This window comes from Bos indicus, chromosome 7, assembly GCF_029378745.1.
Source record: "Bos indicus isolate NIAB-ARS_2022 breed Sahiwal x Tharparkar chromosome 7, NIAB-ARS_B.indTharparkar_mat_pri_1.0, whole genome shotgun sequence".
NCBI lineage: Eukaryota > Metazoa > Chordata > Mammalia > Artiodactyla > Bovidae > Bos > Bos indicus.
In genome coordinates this window covers 54,443,792-54,463,707 of record NC_091766.1, presented here as the reverse complement: position 1 = coordinate 54,463,707, position 19,916 = coordinate 54,443,792, and positions in this window count along the sequence as shown.

Sequence of the window (19,916 nt, the reverse complement as noted above, 5' to 3'; positions counted from 1 at the left end):
ACATTTCATCAGTAAAAACCTCAGGCATGACAACCATAGAAGATATTTTTTAAAGACACAGTGTATTACCATTGTTGTTCAGTACTCAGTCACGTCCAACTCTGTGCAACCACATGCACTGTACCATGCCAGACTTCCCTGTCCTTCACCATCTCCTAGGGCTTGCTCTAAATCACATCCACTGAGTTGGTGATGCTATCCAACCATCTCGTCCTCTGTCATCCCCTTCTCCTCCTGCCTTCAATCTTTCCCAGTATCAGGGTCTTTTCCAATGAGTTGGCTCTTCCCATCAGGTGGCTAAAGTATTGGAGCTTCAGCGTCAGTCATTCCAATGAATATTCAGGATTAATTTCCTTTGGGATGGACTGGTTTAATCTTGCAGTCCAAGGGACTCTGAAGAGTCTTCTCCGACACCACAGTTCAATAGCATTAGTTATTCAGTACTCAGTCTTCTTTATGGTCCAAGTCTCACATCCATACATTACTACTGGAAAAACCATTGCTTTACTGTGGATATTGATATTACTAATACTCATGGTGTGTATTGCCATGAATGCAATGACTACCATGCAGCCTGATATGGTGTGTATACTGCTGACTCAAAAACTGTTGCACTGCTCTCTGTGGTGTGATTTTTTTTTTTTTTTTTGCTTCCCCTACCCAACCTTCCCATTGATGACAACCTCTTGGTAAAGTTCCAAAGAAACCAAAATACAATCTCCTTCTTTGATTTTTATAGTAATGCATCCCTGGAAAATTCAGACTCCATTAAAACTATATAAAAACATTTCATGATTATGTCTAAAAGAGTTGGTTTTAGGCTCCAGGATGCCTGTTAGGACAATTCTTTGTTGTATAAGACTGTCTAATCTAGTCTCCCTGGGCCCCACTCAATAAATGCAAACCATATTACCTCAATCATTGGGACTAGCATAAATGCCCCCACAAACTGCCAAAACATTTGTAGGGAGGTCCCTCTCCTTGAAAACCACTGCTTTGCACAGACCTGAAAACGTTCCTGAAAAGCTGTGTGTAAATTTAATTTCCATACCTGGATCTGAATTTTCACATATTAAGCTTTCATAGAATAAGGTACATTTTTTTCAAACTGGTTTCTGTAGCATAAGCTAAAGTGTCCCTGATTCACCATAAGTAGTGTTCTTGGTTCACCCTAGGTGGTGAGATAAGACATTACTCAATGATGTCTGCCAAGGGAGAACACAGAGTTAACTTAAGTGTGTACAGAAGCTGGTAAACAAAGAGCAGGTGGACCACAAGTATGATAAAGATGCATTGGCATAGGCATCTGTATATTCAGCTGACTCAAGGATAGGCAAAGGCCCTTGGCTGTCTCACAGGTCCATGAGGTCAACTCAGGAAAAAGGTGAGCCCAGGGAGAGATGTCAACAGTTGCTAGGAAATGAAAAGTCTGTGAAGCAAACAACGGATGTGAGTCAGGGTAGAGTGTGAATGTATAAACGTAAACATAGGGTTAGGGATTGCTGTGATGTCATAGGCAGCCCAGGTTAAGGCAACCAAGGCTCTGAGAACCACCTGGTAAATATTGCTTCTTGAGTTACATTCTCTTGCATCTGGATCTTGAACTGGAGGGAACTACTGATGGATGGCACAGAAGAATGTTTGAATCCCTGTCCTTGGAATGGTAGCAGTACGTGGTTTGTGAACTCCCTTTCCCCACTGTTCCCGAGACATCTTCTGCTACCTCTACATTTCAGGAAAGCCAACCCGTTTAAGTTGTGTGAGGCAGACATCTGTTCACCATATTGCATGGGCCAGAGGAGTGTCTGGTTTTTTTGGTCCCTTCGGGAGAGGGAATGGTGGGCGTGACCTGACACAGAAATTCTGGCAAGCTAATAAAGACCACCATCCAAGCTCCCTCAAGCTAACCAGACATGGCCCTATCTTACTGTAGTTTGCATGCTTGCTTTAGATTTCCCTCTTTAAGAAGGCTCTGAAAATCAGGCCCAGACAGACTCCAACGCCTGTTCATCTGAAGTTCACTAGGCAATGTGCCTGGTGTCATTTGAGCGAGCTGTTTGGCAGCCAGTTCTTTTTGTTTTAATGACATGATTGCCCAGGCTTTCAAATCTCATTATGAAACTTTTCATCCTTTACTCAAGGCTTTTTTTTTTTTTTTTTTTTAAATCTGCCATTTTAGTTTGGTGGAAAGAGATGTTGAAGAGAAACATTTGCAAAATTGTTCTTTGGAGCCAGATGATGCAGTGAGGCACAATTGCTGAACTCATTTAGGGGATCTGTAGTTGGCCCATTCTTCCTGTCCTAAAACTTTTTTTAAAGCCAAGTGTTTATTATAATCAGTTATGTATTGAATAATAACTAGTACAAACTCACTTTGATTATTTTTTTTAGCAATCAACTTTTTTTAAAAAAATTGGAGTTTAGTGGCTTTAAAATGTTGTTATTAATAGTTTCTGCTGTACAGTAAAGTGAATTAGCTACATATTTACATACATCCTCTCCTCCTTGGATTTCCTTCCGATATAGGTCACTCCAGAGCATTGAGTAGAGTTCTATGCTATACAGTAGGTTCTCATTAGTTATCTTTTTTATATATAGCAGTGTATTTATGCCAGTACCAATCTCCCAATGCATTCCACCCCCACCCCTTCCCATCTGTCCTGAAACTCTTAATGATTGACAGTGGTTGACTGTCAGGGAAGCCAACCTGGCATGAAAAGAAAGAGGGTAGGACTATTCCAGGGCAGCTTGGAGATTCATTAGAAGAGCCCTAGGGATCTGCCTTGGGGCCAGCCTCACCTTTAGTCATGGAAAACAAGGAGACCCCTAGCTGTGTCCTGCTATGCATTCAGAACCCTGCACGGAGGCAGTCCATCTGTTATTAGAAACGGTTACCAGCCAACAGCAGTGTTATGCCTGCTGCTTCACCATGGTAACTCATAACTTCGGGACTGTAATACAATCCACTTCACATCAAGGGGAATATATGGTGTATCACACATACCCTAGTCAAAACACAGGCTTCAAAATTAGTTTTAAGAAAAACAGTTATATCTTAAGAACTTTCTCTGAGGTATCTTTAGGTATCAGACAGTTCTTCTCACATATTAGCTTTGGAGAAAGCTATTGGTGGTGTTAAAGCATGGTACCCACATCTTTTCAAGTGTTCACATACATTTGGTTTGCTGAAAGAAGTAGATGCTGGATTCTTGGGACAGTCATCCTCATAAGAGCCAGAAGGTTATTTTTCTTCACAACTATGACTGAGCATCTGGCCTGGCATCTGGCTATGTAGTAGGAATGAATGAATCTGGAAGGTAAACAGTAGCTGAGTGAACAAGCCATTCTTCCCTCCTTCCACATCCTTCTCTCCCTGTATCCTCCATCTCACTCCACCCCACTCCCATTTCTCCAAAAAGCTGGGTCAGAGTCAGTATAAAATCTAGTCATGAAATAGATATAGTCAGTGTTGGTGGTGGTTTACTTGCTGTGTCCAACCCTTGTGACCCCATGGACTGTAACCCACTAGGTTCCTCTGCCGACTGAGCTCCCAGGGAAGCCCCATGGTCAGTGTTAAATGACTTAAAGAAGCAGTGTCTGTATTGGTTATGAGTTTGGAATGGGAGTCAGGAACTACTTGTTATTTGGGTGACCATGAACAAATTATTTAATATCTCTGGGGTTTCACAGAGTCGGACACAACTGAAGCAACTTAGCAGCAGCAGCAGCCTATTTATGCATCTACAAAGTGGAGATAATAATAGTCTTACCTTATTTATTTGTTATAAAGATGAGAGATAATTCATGTAAAGTGCTTGGCACTATGCATGGAATTTGAGTATTCAATAAATGTTAGCTGCTTTTATTATTCTTCCATAGGCTGCTCATAACCATTATGTGGGTATCAGCCAAGCTAGGTGACCACAGCTAGGCTTGTGCCTCTCCAAAGAAAATTGCTATTTCATCCATCTCTGGAGCAACTGGAATGATTATTTGTACTGATTTGACAATTGATTAGCTTGGTTGCTATGGTTACGTTACTTAACATTTGGGGATTTAGCTTCTTTGTTGTCAACAGAGATGGCTGCTGTATAATCAGAGATAATAAAAAATAATCACATGTAAAAATGATTAGGAAGTGTCCTAAAGAATGAGGTTTGGGTTTATGCTATTGTTTAGATGCCTAACATTTTAGGATTCAGTAATAGAGTAGGAAGGGATATAAAAGTCTGGAGGTTCCTTGGAATGTACATTAAAGGCATCTATCCCAACTTTACTGACTCATGCATCAATTGAAGGATTCATGATTGATAGCAATTAGGCCAACTGCTCTAGCTGTGTGTAGATCAGTGAACATGTCCTTTTGAGAAAGCTAAGTATGTCACATGACTTCAGTTTTTATTTCAGTGATGCTGCATGGTGTTAAAAAGAAAATTGTTTTAGCTTTAGACAGATTGAAAACAAAAAATTCAAGCTGTATTTTTCAACAGCATAGTTTTTTCACTCAGACACAGTAAAACAAAATCACAGGAGTGGAAATGATATGGCAAAGAAAGTAAAAGAAAGTAGTGCATCCAATCATCTTTACAGTTGTGTGAATGTCACTTGAGCATACCATGCTAAGCTCTTTGCATGTATTATCATACTTAATTCCAGAGTGTAGATACCATTATCTCTATTTGTATAGGAAGAAGAAGTTAAGGCTTACAGAGATTAAGTAGCTTGACCAGATTACAAGCTGTGAATCACAGAGCATTGCCTTTTTTTTTTTAATGTCTGCTTTCCTGGTTTTGTTTCTTCAATGATGGTTGAGGTCATGCCCTTTTGGTGACAGATCATGAAGTAGAATAACATTTAGAGCAATGGATGACTCAGGGTGCTACAAATCTCCTCTTGAACTGGCAAAAAGTCAAGAATGATCTTATGCCATTGACAGTTCATCTATGGAATCCCATACACTTGCCTCCATAGCTGCAGTTTCAGATCAGTCTGCAGCAGCAGAAATTCCACCCCTCTTTACATACCATCAGCACCTTAATCCCTGCAATGATCAGTTGGGTGGCCTTTTGTCAAATAGCCTACTGTTCACTTTCCTTCATCGTCATCATGGAGCATGTCTCAGAGTAAAGCCCATCCATGCTGGGCATGTGGGATCAGAAAAATGAAGAAGATTGCCCCTATCCCCCCAGAGCAACTGCTTTAGTAAAATTGACATAAATGACTAGGTAGGTAGGTAGAGAGATGCAAAGATATCTGAGACAGTGATAGATAAAAGAATAAAGGCCAGAATAACATGCTGTTTGAGCAGGGATGGAAAGGTGACTGATTCCAGTTTAAGGCTGCTGATGCTAAGTCACTTCAGTCGTGTCCGACTCTGTGCGACCCCATAGACAGCAGCCCACAAGGCTCTGCCATCCCTGGGATTCTCTAGGCAAGAACACTGGAGTGGGTTGCCATTCCCTTCTCCAATGCATAAAAGTGGAAAAATGAAAATGAAGTCGCTCAGTCGTGTCCAACTCTTCATGACCCCGTGGACTGCAGCCTACCAGGCTCCTCCATCCGTGGGATTTTCCAGGCAAGAGTACTGGAGTGGGTTGCCATTGCCTTCTCTGAGTTTAAGGCTGGGATCTGCAAATTTCTCTTAGACATGATCTGGGCTTTGAAAGAAGAATGAGGGCTGACTCTGGGAGAAGGATCATGCTACCAGACAGAGAAGGTTGTCTTAACTATCAAGTCCAGAGAAGGCCATCATGTCCCTTTTCTCCACTGAGCCCAGGTACAGTCTGAGTTCTTTCCTTATACACCAACCCGAGAGATCACCTCCAGTTCAACAGAACTGATTGATTTATTGGATGAATCCTCTTGGCTGTTCCTGACTTAGCCCTTTAGTGACTTCAAAGACAGGACTGTCAAGTTGAGTAACAGGGGAGTGGTTGCACCCCGGTATACCCGAGTAAATGGCCATTTTGAGTTCGGATAAGGACTTCTGATAAAAATAAAGCACACAATACATATAAGTGCCTACTTAGACATACATCCTTAGAACTTCGCATCTCCTACCTTTCTCTAGTCTATAATTTCTCTTGATGCTTTATTTAACAGACATTTCTTGTGCACCTATTTTGTGCAGGGCACTTTGCTAGTTACCATATATAGATGTATAAGATATAGCTTCTGTTTTCAAAGAGCCATCAACTAATGGGATTCACAAGGCCAATGTTCAGAGAACTCTAAACTGGTCCATATGATCAAAATATCATCTGCACAAGAATTTTGAAGTTCTTCACTATCCCACCTACCACAAAGGGACTGGTATGAGAAAATTCTGTCTCTAAAATGTAGAGTCTGGCCTCAAGAGAAAGAGACCCATGCAATAAGAAAATGACTTTTTCTCAGGATTTCTCAGCTTTAGTCCATCTATGTGATTTCACATTCAAATGTGAATTTTGAGATGTATTCACAATTTATCTTTGGATTGGGCAACATTATAGGCTATGAATCCCAGTTGATTATCTTACCTGAATAATGAGCTTGTAAAAAAAATAATAATAAAGTAGGGAGAAAAATTGACAAGACAAAAATCCCTTTCAGATATTCAGCCGAATGGAATAAATTACTTTTATATCTGACCCTGAACATGTGGAAAAAGAATAGACAGACTGTATTTTCAACTAATTTAAATAAAAGATGAAATTGAAACAGAAAGCCAATAACCAAATTAGTCATCCTGTTACAGAGAAAATATACCTTACTTCATTGTTATAACAGGAAACATCAATGGAATAGAAAATTGACCAGTCTTCTTATATTGGGGAAAAAACTGATGCTTGGTTGCCAGGGAAGCTCTGTTTGTGTTAGCCTTGACTACATCCTCTGTAACAGATTAGAGTCTTTAAGGTCTCATTAGCACATCACTAATAAAAGTTTTAAAATGACATTAATGACATGGCATTAAATGATGTGAAATATTGCAGTATTATTAATGTTGTGAGAATGGTAAAAGATCCAGTTTACTATAACCTATTTTTCTACAATTTTTTTCAAAATACTTTATATTTTTTATTATTTTTGTTTTTGTCTTGCTTCACATTTTACCATTTAGATCCTTAGTGATCTCTAACCCATTTTTTGTAAATGTTTTTATATAGGGTTATTTTCATTATTCTGACCAAATCATTTATATAAACAAATGTGAAGCTGTATGACCAATCTGCATATGGATCATTTTGTCCAGTACAAATGTGATGATAGAACACAAGTAAAATTTGCATTTCTGTCCATATTAAAAATTATTTACAGATCTCCTATCTCTCTTTCACATAGAGAATTCATGGCACTTAGGGCAGGTATATTCCTTTTTTACAAAAATTTATTTAAATATAGTTGATTTATAATATTGGGTTAGTTTCAGGTGTACAGCAAATTGATTCAATTATACATATGTACATATATACTGTTTAAGATTCTTTTCCATTATTGGTTATTATAAGATATTGAGTGTAGTTCTCTGTGCTATGCAATAGGTCCTTGTTGATTATCTACTTTTTATTTAATGGATTTCTATAATATTTAAAGTGAACCTATTTTGTTTTGAAAATTTTTGACAAAGACTGTGAAATTGCAGAGAACAATATCCAAAAACAAATATCAAATTGGAAAGTAAAGGATATAAGGCAAGAGGAAAATACTTATCTTTTGTATCCAAAGCAGGCCTTTCCAGATAAGTCACCCAACTGGTCCAGTCACAGATCAAGAAACTTGATTTTAGCTTCATCAGCTTGAATTACAATTATGACTAACACACAAAATACATATTTTAAAATGTCTTCATTAACTATCTTCCTTTCCAAACACAGTGTGCTATCAGTGTGTTCTCTCATTGTGATTTTTAAGATTTCTTTAGAGTGCTGTAAATTAAATGCAATAGCAAGCACACCTAGGGCTTCCCAGGTTGCACTAGTGGTAGAGAACCTGCCTGCCAATGCAGCAGATGCAAGAGTTCAGCCCCTGGGTTGGAAAGATCCCCTGGAGAAGGGCATGGCAACCCACTCCAGCATTCTTGCCTGGAGAATCCCATGGACAGAGGAGCCTGGCAGGTTACAGTCCATAGGGTCGCAAAGAGTCAGACACGACTGAAGCGACTTATCATGCACACAAGCAAGAAGAAAACAAAGAAAATCACAACATAGAGGAAGGGAGCAGTCAACAGTAAGGGCATGCATGAGGGTAAACACTCTGAGCACATGCGCTCCTTTCTATTAAAATGGAATGCGCCTCCACAGCATTCCAGTACCCTCTTTCCCAACCTGTAATTAATGTGTGTCTCCTTTGTGGCATGAAACTAAAAATGTTCTCAGAGGTGAGCTACAGGCATTTCAGAGCATGGCACAGGGCTGGGAGGAGAACAACAGGAATAGATGACCACACACCATCATTTCCTCTTCTGTTCTCACCAAAATGCCATCAGCAGAGCCACTGCCCAACAGGTAGATATGGAGATGCATTTTAGATAGAAAAAGGCACCATATTCATATACACGTATGGTAGATGTTGAGTCCCATGTGTTACTGTCTTTTCTCCTAGTTTCAGTCCTTGAATGTTTTATTATAATTAATGTGTTCATTTTCTGTACTTATGCCCAGGAACGTGTTGCAGTGAACATTATTTTAAAAATTCAAGAATTTCATTAAACAAATAATGAGTTTATGTTGATAAAATAGATTGATTCAAATGATTAAAAATGCCTAGTACCAACTCTGAATAAAACAATTCTTTAAAGGGAAGAAAAACCACACTTCCAAAAACTCCAGCCCCAGATTGCCTGTTGATTATTCTAAAAATATAAGGTTGGCATCTAGCCCAGAATGTTGGCAAGTGAAACTTTGATCCACCAAGACAGGGGATACCAGAGCTGAGGGCCCCCTGTTAAATAGGGCCTGGCTGCAATTGCCCAGGGTCTAAATTGGGGATCCATTAACAGAGACCCATGGTGGACTTCAGCTGTCACGATTTGTGTATACAGAGAGAACTTCTTTTTAGTCAGGATAGTGACTTCGTACCTGAGGCTTTCAATGGTGGAATTTTAGGTAGAGTTCATGTTGAAGAGAGAGATTTAAAAAAACTGGATGTGATTGGTGGTAGAATGTGTGTGTGTGTGTGTGTGTGTGTGTGTGTGTGTACTACAGACAGACATAACTATAGTTACTGGTCACTTTCTTTTATCCTAAATGTTTGAGGAACTGATTTCTCATAGATTTCTGGGTCATATGTAGAATGTTGAAAGGTACATGTCTTTTATCTAGCTATAACCAAGCGAGCCTGACTTGTACCAGCTGGCCAAGCATGGACGACTATAATATCGTTGGACACTTTGTCTTCATTGCTAAGTATGGCTCCTGTACATGTTGCCTGTACCCTTAATCTGATAGAGTCCATTGTGATCTGGACCCCTCCTGAGCCTGTGGTTTTTGTTTCTTTTGCCTGCTCCAAATACTCTTTTCATGGCAGCTGATTTGTCAGCCACAAAAAATATTAGATTGTGTATGATAAAGTTTGCAGAGGTATGTGTGCAAGTGCAACATAAATGTTTATTATTTATGCAGGTCAAAATTGGTATATTAGCCTAGAAGGACAAAAAGTATGTTTCACTGCTTGTCTTATAAATTCATAAGTGTATAGTATTGACTGATTTCAGATTTTGCATATTCAGATTCTGATGCCTACAGTTTAATTTGCTTCAAAGGAAAAAGAAACATCTTTTTTCTCTTCTTATTTTGACTTGCTTTACCCTCATTTTTCTGGACTGAATTGAAGATAGACTAGTTTAAAAAAATAACCCTCTAGAATCTGTTTTTTCCATAACCCCAGTTGCTGAAGAGAGTATCTTTTTGATTTATCATATGATCTCAGATTTTGAAACTATTTCCTTATCCATAAATTGGGATTAAAAATGCCTTCTCTCCTTTATTTTCACTATTAATGTGACCTTGCCCTTTATTGGCACTGAAAAGAAAATTTTAAATATACTGTTACATAAATATAAGGAGTTGTCATTCATTGCTAATCATTTTTAATGTCTTCAATGTGTTGGGGAGTTTTACTAAATATTATCATGTTGTATTTTCTTAATGATTTTGTTTCAGTTAAAAAAAAAGAGCACTGGATTTATATGTCATTGAGCCCATTAAAATTTGGTTTTTGCTTAGTAAGATCTATCTGAATTATGTCTATCTAGGCTTACTCTCAAGCCTAACTCAATGAAACTAAGCCATGCTGTGTGGGGCCACCCAGGACGGGCAGGTCATGGTGGAGGGGTCTGACAGAATGTGGTCCACTGGAGAAGGGAATGGCAAACCACTTCAGTATTCTTGCCTTGAGAACCCCATGTACAGTATGAAAAGGCAAAATGATAGGATACTGAAAGAGGAACTCCCCAGGTCAGTAGGTGCCCAATATGCTACTGGAGATCAGTGGAGAAATAACTCCAGAAAGAATAAAGGGATGGAGCCAAAGCAAAAACAATACCCAGTTGTGGATGTGACTGGTGATAGAAGTAAGGTCTGGTGCTGTAAAGAGCAATATTGCATAGGGACCTGGAATGTCAGGTCCATGAATCAAGGCAAATTGGAAGTGGTCATACAGGAGATGGCAAGAATGAATGTCGACATTCTAGGAATCAGCAAACTAAAATGGACTGGAATGGGTGAATTTAACTCAGATGACCATTATATCTACTACTGCGGGCAGGAATCCCTTAGAAAAAATGGAGTAGCCATCGTGGTCAACAAAAGATTCTGAAATGTAGTACTTGGATGCAATCTCAAAAACGACAGAATGATCTCTGTTCGTTTCCAAGGCAAACCATTCAATATCACAGTAATTCAAGTCTGTGCCCCAACCAGTAATGCTGAAGAAGCTGAAGTTGAACGATTCTATGAAGACCTACAAGACCTTTTAGAACTAACACCCAAAAAAGATGTCCTTTTCATTATAGGGGACTGGAATGCAAAAGTAGGAAGTCAAGAAACACCTGGAGTAACAGGCAAATTTGGCCTTGGAATATGGAATGAAGGAGGGCAAAGGCTAATAGAGGTTTGCCAAGAGAACACACTGGTCATAGCAAACACCCTCTTCCAACAACACAAGAGAAGACTCTACACATGGACAGCACCAGATGGTCAACACCAAAATCAGATTGATTATATTCTTTGCAGCCAAAAATGGAGAAGCTCTATACAGTCAGCAAAAACAAGACCGGGAGCTGACTGTGGCTCAAATCATGAACTTCTTATTGCCAAATTCAGACTTAAATTGAAGAAAGTAGGGAAAACCACTAGACCATTCAAGTATGACCTACATCAAATCCCTTATGATTATACAGTGGAAGTGAGAAATAGATTTAAGGGCCTAGATCTGATAGATAAGAGTGCCTGATGAACTATGGAATGAGGTTCATGACATTGTACAGGAGACAGGGATCAAGACCATTCCCATGGAAAAGAAATGCAAAAAAGCAAAATGGCTGTCTGGGGAGGCCTTACAAATAGCTGTGAAAAGAAGAGAAGTGAAAAGCAAAGGAGAAAAGGAAAGATACAAGCATCTGAATGCAGAGTTCCAAAGAATAGCAAGAAAAGATAAGAAAGCCTTCCTCAGTGATCAGTGCAGAGAAATAGAGGAAAACAATAGAATGAGAAAGACTAGAGATCTCTTCAAGAAAATCAGAGATACCAAGGGAACATTTCATGCAAAGATGGGCTCTATAAAGGACAGAAATGGTATGGACCTAACAGAAGCAGAAGATATTAAGAAGAGATGGCAAGAATACACAGAAGAACTGTACAAAAAAGATCTTCATGACCCAGATAATCACGATGGTGTGATCACTGACCTAGAGCCAGACATCCTGGAATGTGAAGTCAAGTGGGCCTTAGAAAGCATCACTATGAACAAAGCTAGTGCAGGTGATGGAATTCCAGTTGAGCTATTTCAAATCCTGGAAGATGATGCTGTGAAAGTGCTGCACTCAATATGCCAGCAAATTTAGAAAACTCAGCAGTGGCCACAGGACTGGAAAAGGTCAGTTTTCATTCCAATCCCAAAGAAAGGCATTGCCAAAGAATGCTCAAACTACCGCACAATGGCACTCATCTCACACGCTAGTAAAGTCATATTCAAAATTCTCCAAGCCAGGCTCAGCAATACGTGAACGTGAACTTCCAGATGTTCAAGCTGGATTTAGAAAAGGCAGAGGAACCAGAGATCAAATTGCCAACATCTGCTGGATCATCGAAAAAACAGGAGAGTTCCAGAAAAACATCTATTTCTGCTTTATTGACTATGCCAAAGCCTTTGTGTGGATCACAAGAAACTGTGGAGAATTCTGAAATAGATGGGAATACCAGACCACCTGACCTGCCTCTTGAGAAATCTATATGCAGGTCAGGAAGCAACAGTTAGAACTGGACATGGAACAACAGACTGGTTCCAAATAGGAAAAGGAGTATGTCAAGGCTGTATATTGTCACCCTGCTTATTTAACTTATATTCAGAGTACATCATGAGAAACACTGGGCTGGAAGAAGCACAAGCTGGAATCCAGATTGCCTGGAGAAATATTAATAACCTCAGATATGCAGATGACAGTAAAGAGGAACTAAAAAGCCTCTTGATGAAAGTGAAAGAGGAGAGTGAAAAAGTTAGTTTAAAGCTCAACACTCAGAAAACAAAGATCATGGCATCTGGTCCCATCACTTCATGGCAAATAGATGGGGAAACAGTGGAAACAGTGTCAGACTTTATTTTTGGGGGCTCCAAAATCACTGCAGATGGTGACTACAGCCATGAAATTAAAAGATGCTTACTCCTTGGAAGGAAAGCTATGATCAACCTAGATAGCATATAGAAAACCAGAGACATTATTTTGCCAACAAAGGTCCGTCTAGTCAAGGCTATGGTTTTCCAGTGGTCATGTATGGATGTGAGAGTTGGACTGTGAAGAAAGCTAAGCGCCGAAGAATTGATGCTTTTGAACTGTGGTGTTGGAGAAGACTCTTGAGAGTCCCTTGGACTGCAAGGAGATCAGCCTTGGCTCTTCTTTGGAAGGAATGATGCTGAAGCTGAAACTCCAGTACTTTGGCCACCTCATGCGAAGAGTTGACTCATTGGAAAAGACTCTGATGCTGGGAGGGATTGGGGGCAGGAGGAGAAGGGGACGACAGAGGATGATATGGTTGGATGGCATCACCGACTCAATGGACATGGGTTTGGGTGAACTCCGGGAGTTGGTGATGGACAGGGAGGCCTGGCATGCTGCAATTCATAGGGTCACAAAGATTCGGACATGACTGAGCAACTGAACTGAACTCTGCCTGTTCTCTCTTCTTCTTTATGTCCTTTGTACTTAATGAATGAAAGGATGGAGATGTTAAATAGAGGCCATAGTTCAGCTGTCTGCTTTGGGGGCTGGAGGGTCAGTCAGGAGGAAACAAATCTCTCAGATCTCAAGTCCTGTATCTCAGTTTTGCCTGTTAACAGTTGGGGAAATGTGCAAACCTATTCTCTAAGGACCAAAAATTGATTGCCTGAGCTTCTGGCCTCTCCACACCTGGAGGAGACCACACACAGGAGGTGAAAGGGGAGTATCATCAGGTCTGGCTGCCCTGTCTTAGTCAGTGGTGCTTGTTTCTATGTTGTCAAGTACAGGAATCATAAAACAACTAACTTGACTGAACACTTGAAGAGCAATTGGTCTGAATACAGAAGGAGATCTGAACACAGAAAGAGGAATTGGAATTTAAACTCTGCAGAGCCATTTCTAAGAACACCCCCTTCCTGACGATGCCTCTCTTCTTAGAGCTTCTTGGAGTTCATACAGTCATCTTCAAAGGTGCGATGGATAAATGGGTGACCACTGTTACAAAACCAGCTGAGAATCTGAGATGTCCAAATGAAGTGGCTTTATAAAAGATCCTTGTTTTTGCTTAGGTTGTAAGTCTCTACAGAAGGAAGGAAAAGTTACAATATAAAGCCAGAAACTTGACTGCCCTTTTTTTGCATGTGAAGGGAATGGCAGAATCTCCCTCAGAAGAGGGAGATTTTTTCAATAATTTTATTTACATTTTTATTTTTGGTTGCACTGGGTTTTTATTGATGCACACAGGCTTTTACTAGTTGCGGTGAGTGGAGGCTACTCTCTAGTTGTGGTGTGCAGGCTTCTCATTGCTGTGGCTTCTCTTGCTGCTGAGTACAGGCTCTAGGACACAGGGGCTTCAGTAGTTGTGGCTCCCAGGCTCTGGAGCACAGGCTCAAGAGTTGTGATGCATGGGCCTAGTTGCTTCACGGCATATGGGATCTTCCTGGATAAGGGATGGAACCCATGTCTCCTGCATTGGTAAGTAGATCCTCTGAGTCACCAGGGAAGCCCTGAGACAGCTTTTTTATTCTGGAAAATACCTTGCTAGGATTCCTTGAGTATGATATGGGAATTCCTGCCCCCTTTCTCAAGAGCTTCCCTATGGCTCAGTCTGTAAAGAATCTGCCTGAAATGCAGATTTCAATCCCTGGGTCAGAAAGATCCTCTGGAGAAGGAAATGGCAACCCACTCCAGTATTTTTTCCTGGGAAGAAATTTAAAAAGAGCTAAGTCATCACACCTTATATTGAGTGGGAACCCTGGAAAAGCCAGAGGGAGATGAGGAGAAAGTCTGGGAAAGTAACAGGAGACAGAGACCTGAAGGTGGTGGAAGGACCCCTGACCATTTGCTGCCTCTGTTCTTCCATTATTCACAACAGCCTTAGGGGCAGTAGAGGCAATTCAGGGACAGGTTTTGGGAAAGAAAATATGCCCTTTCCATGTCACCCCTCCTATTCCCATAAAAATAGAAAAAGTGCTATGGGGACAACAAGAACCAACCAACCAGCCCTCACTTTGGGAGTCTGGACCTCACTGACAAGGGGAGGGATGAGTGGGTGCTTACCACTTGGTCAGGAACTGCAGGCAGGACATTTCTTAGAGGACACAGGGTATGCAAAGACTTGGCAGTCTGAAAGGACCTGAGCAGCTTATAGAAAAACTCTCTAAATTGTGATGGCTCTTCACAGACATGCTAAGACATTGTTTCTTCACTGTCAAAAACTGGGGAACTCAAATAATTTAGTCAGGAAAGTCCTGATCAGATCTGTGTTTTCCTAAAGAGAGCTCTGGTGCAAGCCTTCCAACCATTTGTTTATTCAGCAAATATTACAAATATTCATTGTGCCCCAATGTGCCCGAATCATACTGCTGCTGCTGCTAAGTTGCTTCTGTCATGTCCGACCCTGTGTGACCCCATAGACGGCAGCTTACCAGGCTCCCCCATCCCTGGGATTCTCTAGGCAAGAACACTGGAGTGGGTTGCCATACTAGGCACTGGGAATACAGTGATGAATGAATTAGCCCTTGCTATTATGGCACTCACAGCTTGGTTAAGAGATAGATCTTTTAAAATTAGTCACAGAAATTAAAGTTTAATTACAAGTAGTGGGAAATGCTATGGAAGAGGGTCAAGAAATGCTTTGAGAATTATAAGGGAAAACTAATCTTCTTTGGAGGTTGAGTGAGAGTTGGGTCAAGTGTGAGGCCACCCAGCTGAAACTTCACAGATATGCAACCATTGGTCAAGCTAAGAGAGATATAATAGCTATATTTGGGGGAGCTGGAGGCTTAAAAATCAGGAAGCTATTCTAATGGTTCAGGCAGGTTCCTGATTCATCATCTACAAAAATTCAGAGGTTTGTCTGTGTTGGTCTCCAAAGCCACCTACAGCTCTGAAGTTCTACAGAATTAAATATCTGCTGTGTGTTGGACATTGTGCTCAATGTTGATTGGAAAGAAAATAAAAGATATGTAGATATGAATCCCCAACAGAGTGAACATCCAATAAATTGTTCACTTTGAACAGTTTGGTTCAGTTGCAAACAGGGTAGCTCTAGGCTTGTTTTTTGGGGTCTTAACAGAATTCTTAAAGTACTTTTAATTACTTCATGTTGAAATGACAGAACCATCTACCATTCCCCAGGGCCAAACTTCTGTTTCTCAAGTTTTTTCTCATGGATTGCCTCCCATCATGGATGGATGGATAGATAGATAGATATTTGAAATTTAGAACATTGTTAGCCAGTTCTCAACATCTATTGGACTCTACTGCTCATCTTTACAGTGGAGATAAAAGTATTAAGGACCATCTGAAGAACTGCCACATAGTTGGAGACTACCATTAAGTTACAGAGGCACTGCCTTCCACATAAAAGGCATTCAAAAGTATTTGGATGAATGAATGAATGTATAGATGAACTCTGCCTCAAAATATTTGAGAAACAGAATTAAACTTCTGCCACAGACTCCCCAGGGTTTCAGTCACATCCATGTGATTATGGTGCTATTCTTAAGTGCTGCATGTGATAGACAAAAGATAGGATGTGTTCCCACTCTTTCTTTGCCCACTCTAAAGCAGTCTTGGTCTGCCCACTCTTTTTCTCTCCATCCTTAAAAAGCTTCAGAGAGCTTATCTCCCTGGTTTTAAGTGCTTTTATATTCAGAACTAGAAGAAAGGTGAGCAAAAAAATTGAAAAGATGCTCAGATTGGGATTGAGGAATGAGTGGTTTTATTTTTTATTATTCACAGCCCATCCTTTCAGTAATTTGTACACTTGGGCATGGAGAGGATCACATCATAAATTCTATTTTTATTATGGACACCATTTAAAATAAACTTTTACTTTGCTTGTTTGCTGATTTACTCACTTTTGCATCCCCAGGAAGAGTTCATTTGTCTGCTGTTGTGTCTTCTTTTTGGAGAGCAAGGTACCAAGCAGGGGCAGTGGGCAAGGGAAGAGGATGGGAAAGGAGGAATTTTAAGCAGCATTTCTAAAGAAAGTGCATGAATCTTTAGTGCAAGGAAATTCTGTCTTGCTGCTGGACTGTTTGAGTAATCAGATCACAGCTTTGGAAAGGCTTCAAGTAGGGACTGCTCCACTCCTGAAGGTACTGGTTCCTCATGACTGCCCTTCCCTTTAGTCTGGACAGATTCGAATTTCACAAATGTAAACACTGGAGCTGAGACAGATACAGGACTCAACTAATGGATACAAGTTATAGAGAGGCATACTGAAACGTAATACATTTTTCTAACAAGTGGAAATAATTCATGAAAGAGTGGGTACCCTATCAAAGTGTTAACAGCATTAATGAAAGAGATCTCATCCTAGGTAGATGATTAGGCTAATTAACATGGAAGGTCCTCTCCTTCACTAAAAGGCCTCTAATGTAGACAAGAAATCCAAATTGAATGAAGAAATACACACCCTTTATGTAAACCCAAGATAGAGTCCTTTCCCTTGCCTTACATCTCTAAACCCAGAGTAAATTGACTGCTTTTTCAAGCTAGTTTAACAGTAATGTTGATGGGGAGAATGTACTCTTCAAGGTTCTGTTTTTCCCCACATATCAAAAAGGCTCTTCAAACTTGTTGGCCCACAACTACCAGCAAGCTCAGCAAGCAAACTTAAAAAAAGACAAAGATTTGTTCAAGTATAGTGTAAGTGAACTTGGTTATGGAGTAGTTTAAAGTGTTTGGGAACACCTTCCTTCGTATCCCAGAGAGGCAGGAGGTCTGGCAGTGACTACAAGTTGGGCACTTACTAATCTCCAATATTTGGGGCATGGCAGCAAAAGGCTAAAATGCAAGATTAGATTGAGAAAAATACAGTCTGGTGTGAATAGCCAAAGTTAATTAAACTCTTACTGTGCATTGTGCTATAACATGCACTGCCTCACCTAGCTCTCATGGTGACCCTCCCCTTACAGATGAGTGAACAGGACGGGGTGGGGAGGGGAGAGAGAGAAAGAAGCTCATCAAACATTTCTCAGTATATAGTAGTGCAATAATCAAACCTAAGTTTTCAGTTGCTATGCCACTTTGCCAACAAAGGTCCGTCTAGTCAAGGCTATGGTTTTTCCAGTGGTTGTGTATGGATGTGAGAGTTGGACTGTGAAGAAGGCTGAGCACGGAAGAATTGATGCTTTTGAACTGTGGTGTTGGAGAAGACTCTTGAGAGTCCCTTGGACTGCAAGGAGATGCAACCAGTCCATTCTGAAGGAGATCAGCCCTGGGATTTCTTTGGAAGGAATGATGCTAAAGCTGAAATTCCAGTACTTTGGCCACCTCTTGCGAAGAGTTGACTCATTGGAAAAGACTCTGATGCTGGGAGGGATTGGGGGCAGGAGGAGAAGGGGACGACAGAGGATGAGATGGCTGGATGGCATCACCGACTTGATGGACGTGAGTCTGGGTGAACTCCGGGAGTTGGTGATGGACAGGGAGGCCTGGCGTGCTGCAATTCATGGGGTTGCAAAGAGTCGGACACGACTGAGCGACTGAACTGAACTGATGCTTAAGGAAAAAGACACTAAAAAAATAATACTTTACAATGCAAAGGATAGACCCAGAAGTAAGAAGATCTACCAGAACTGGCTGGAATAAACCTTGGAAGGGTTCTTGGATAAGGTACAACTTCACCCATTTCAAAGTGTACATGGTTTCCAAATTGGCAAGAGTGGCTATTATGGGATAAAGAATGAGAGTAACTCTTTCTGCTCACCAACAGGACTGGCCTGTCTCGGAGGCTTGATTTGGCCAGGAGGCAGTGGAAAGGTCTGAACTCTCTGTGCCCATCCAGTCTGGAAGAAGGCTGAGTCTCTGGCACCCTGGAAACAGGGCCCAGTGGGTGTGCATTGTATGATGTTCTGAGTGCTTAAGTTGTTGCTTGGCTCTCCTGACTGGTGTGCCATTTATACCAGTCGCATGTACAGTAGATCCAGTTTCCACTTAAACTGTAATCATCATGCATTTAAAGCAAAAAATATTCTGAACATTCTAAGAATGCATGTACTCATTTATTGGATGCCATGATTGAAAATAATTTTTTTATTCCTCTCTTCTAAGGCCCTTTAAAACAACTTAGCTAATGGCAATCTTCAGACAGTGTTTCTTAAAGTGGCATCTACATGCCATCTATATTAGAAACATTTAGGACACTTCTTAAAAAGGACCCTATCCCAAACAAAAGCAAGGTTTGTTTCTTCCTCATTTAAAGTTTGCTGCAGGTTTTACCTACTATTGTTTTCCAAGTAGTGACCAGGATCCAGGCTGCTGATATTTTCTGGTTCTGTTATCTCAACTAAGGGGCGTGAAGCGTTCACAGCACTCTACCATGCTTTGGCTTGTAACTAGTACAAGGACCCTCCCTCCTGCAAGGTACTGGGAAGTGCCAGGAAACACAAGGACATAGAGTGAGCAATAAATATATCTGTTACTTTCCATCCTTTCCCCCTTTTTCCTATACAGAGAACATATTGAATCTCTCCCTGAGAAATACAACTCAAAAGTCGTTTTGAATAGATGCATGAAGCTCAAAGTTTAGAATTTCTGGATAGTAGCCAGTAGTCATTACCTGGTACAGATGTGACTCCTTTTGGGCTAGAGAACTGTGAATTAAAAAGGCAAGTTATCTGCCACTCTTCCACATATAATCCCAATGTAGGACGATGGAACAGAGACCTGGTAGCTGCAGTCAATACTCTCATTTGGAGTATTGACTTTAAATACTTTTAAATACACCAAGGGGAGACATATCACAGTGACTGGTTTGCGGCAATTCTAAGGGGTCCATGGACAATGGCTATGGTGGTTACCTACCCAATTGTGGGGGAGGTTCCTCAGTGAGACCTTGGTTGTGTTCTCTAGGAGTAGAGGGGAAGTCCCTTGTCTGTTACTTCTTGTAGCACCCAGTTCCACCCTCTGGGAAGTTCTTAATATCCCCTGATTTTCCTTTATTCTATCTAAAGCCTCCTTAAGGGCTTTCTAATCAAGGGAGTTTGAG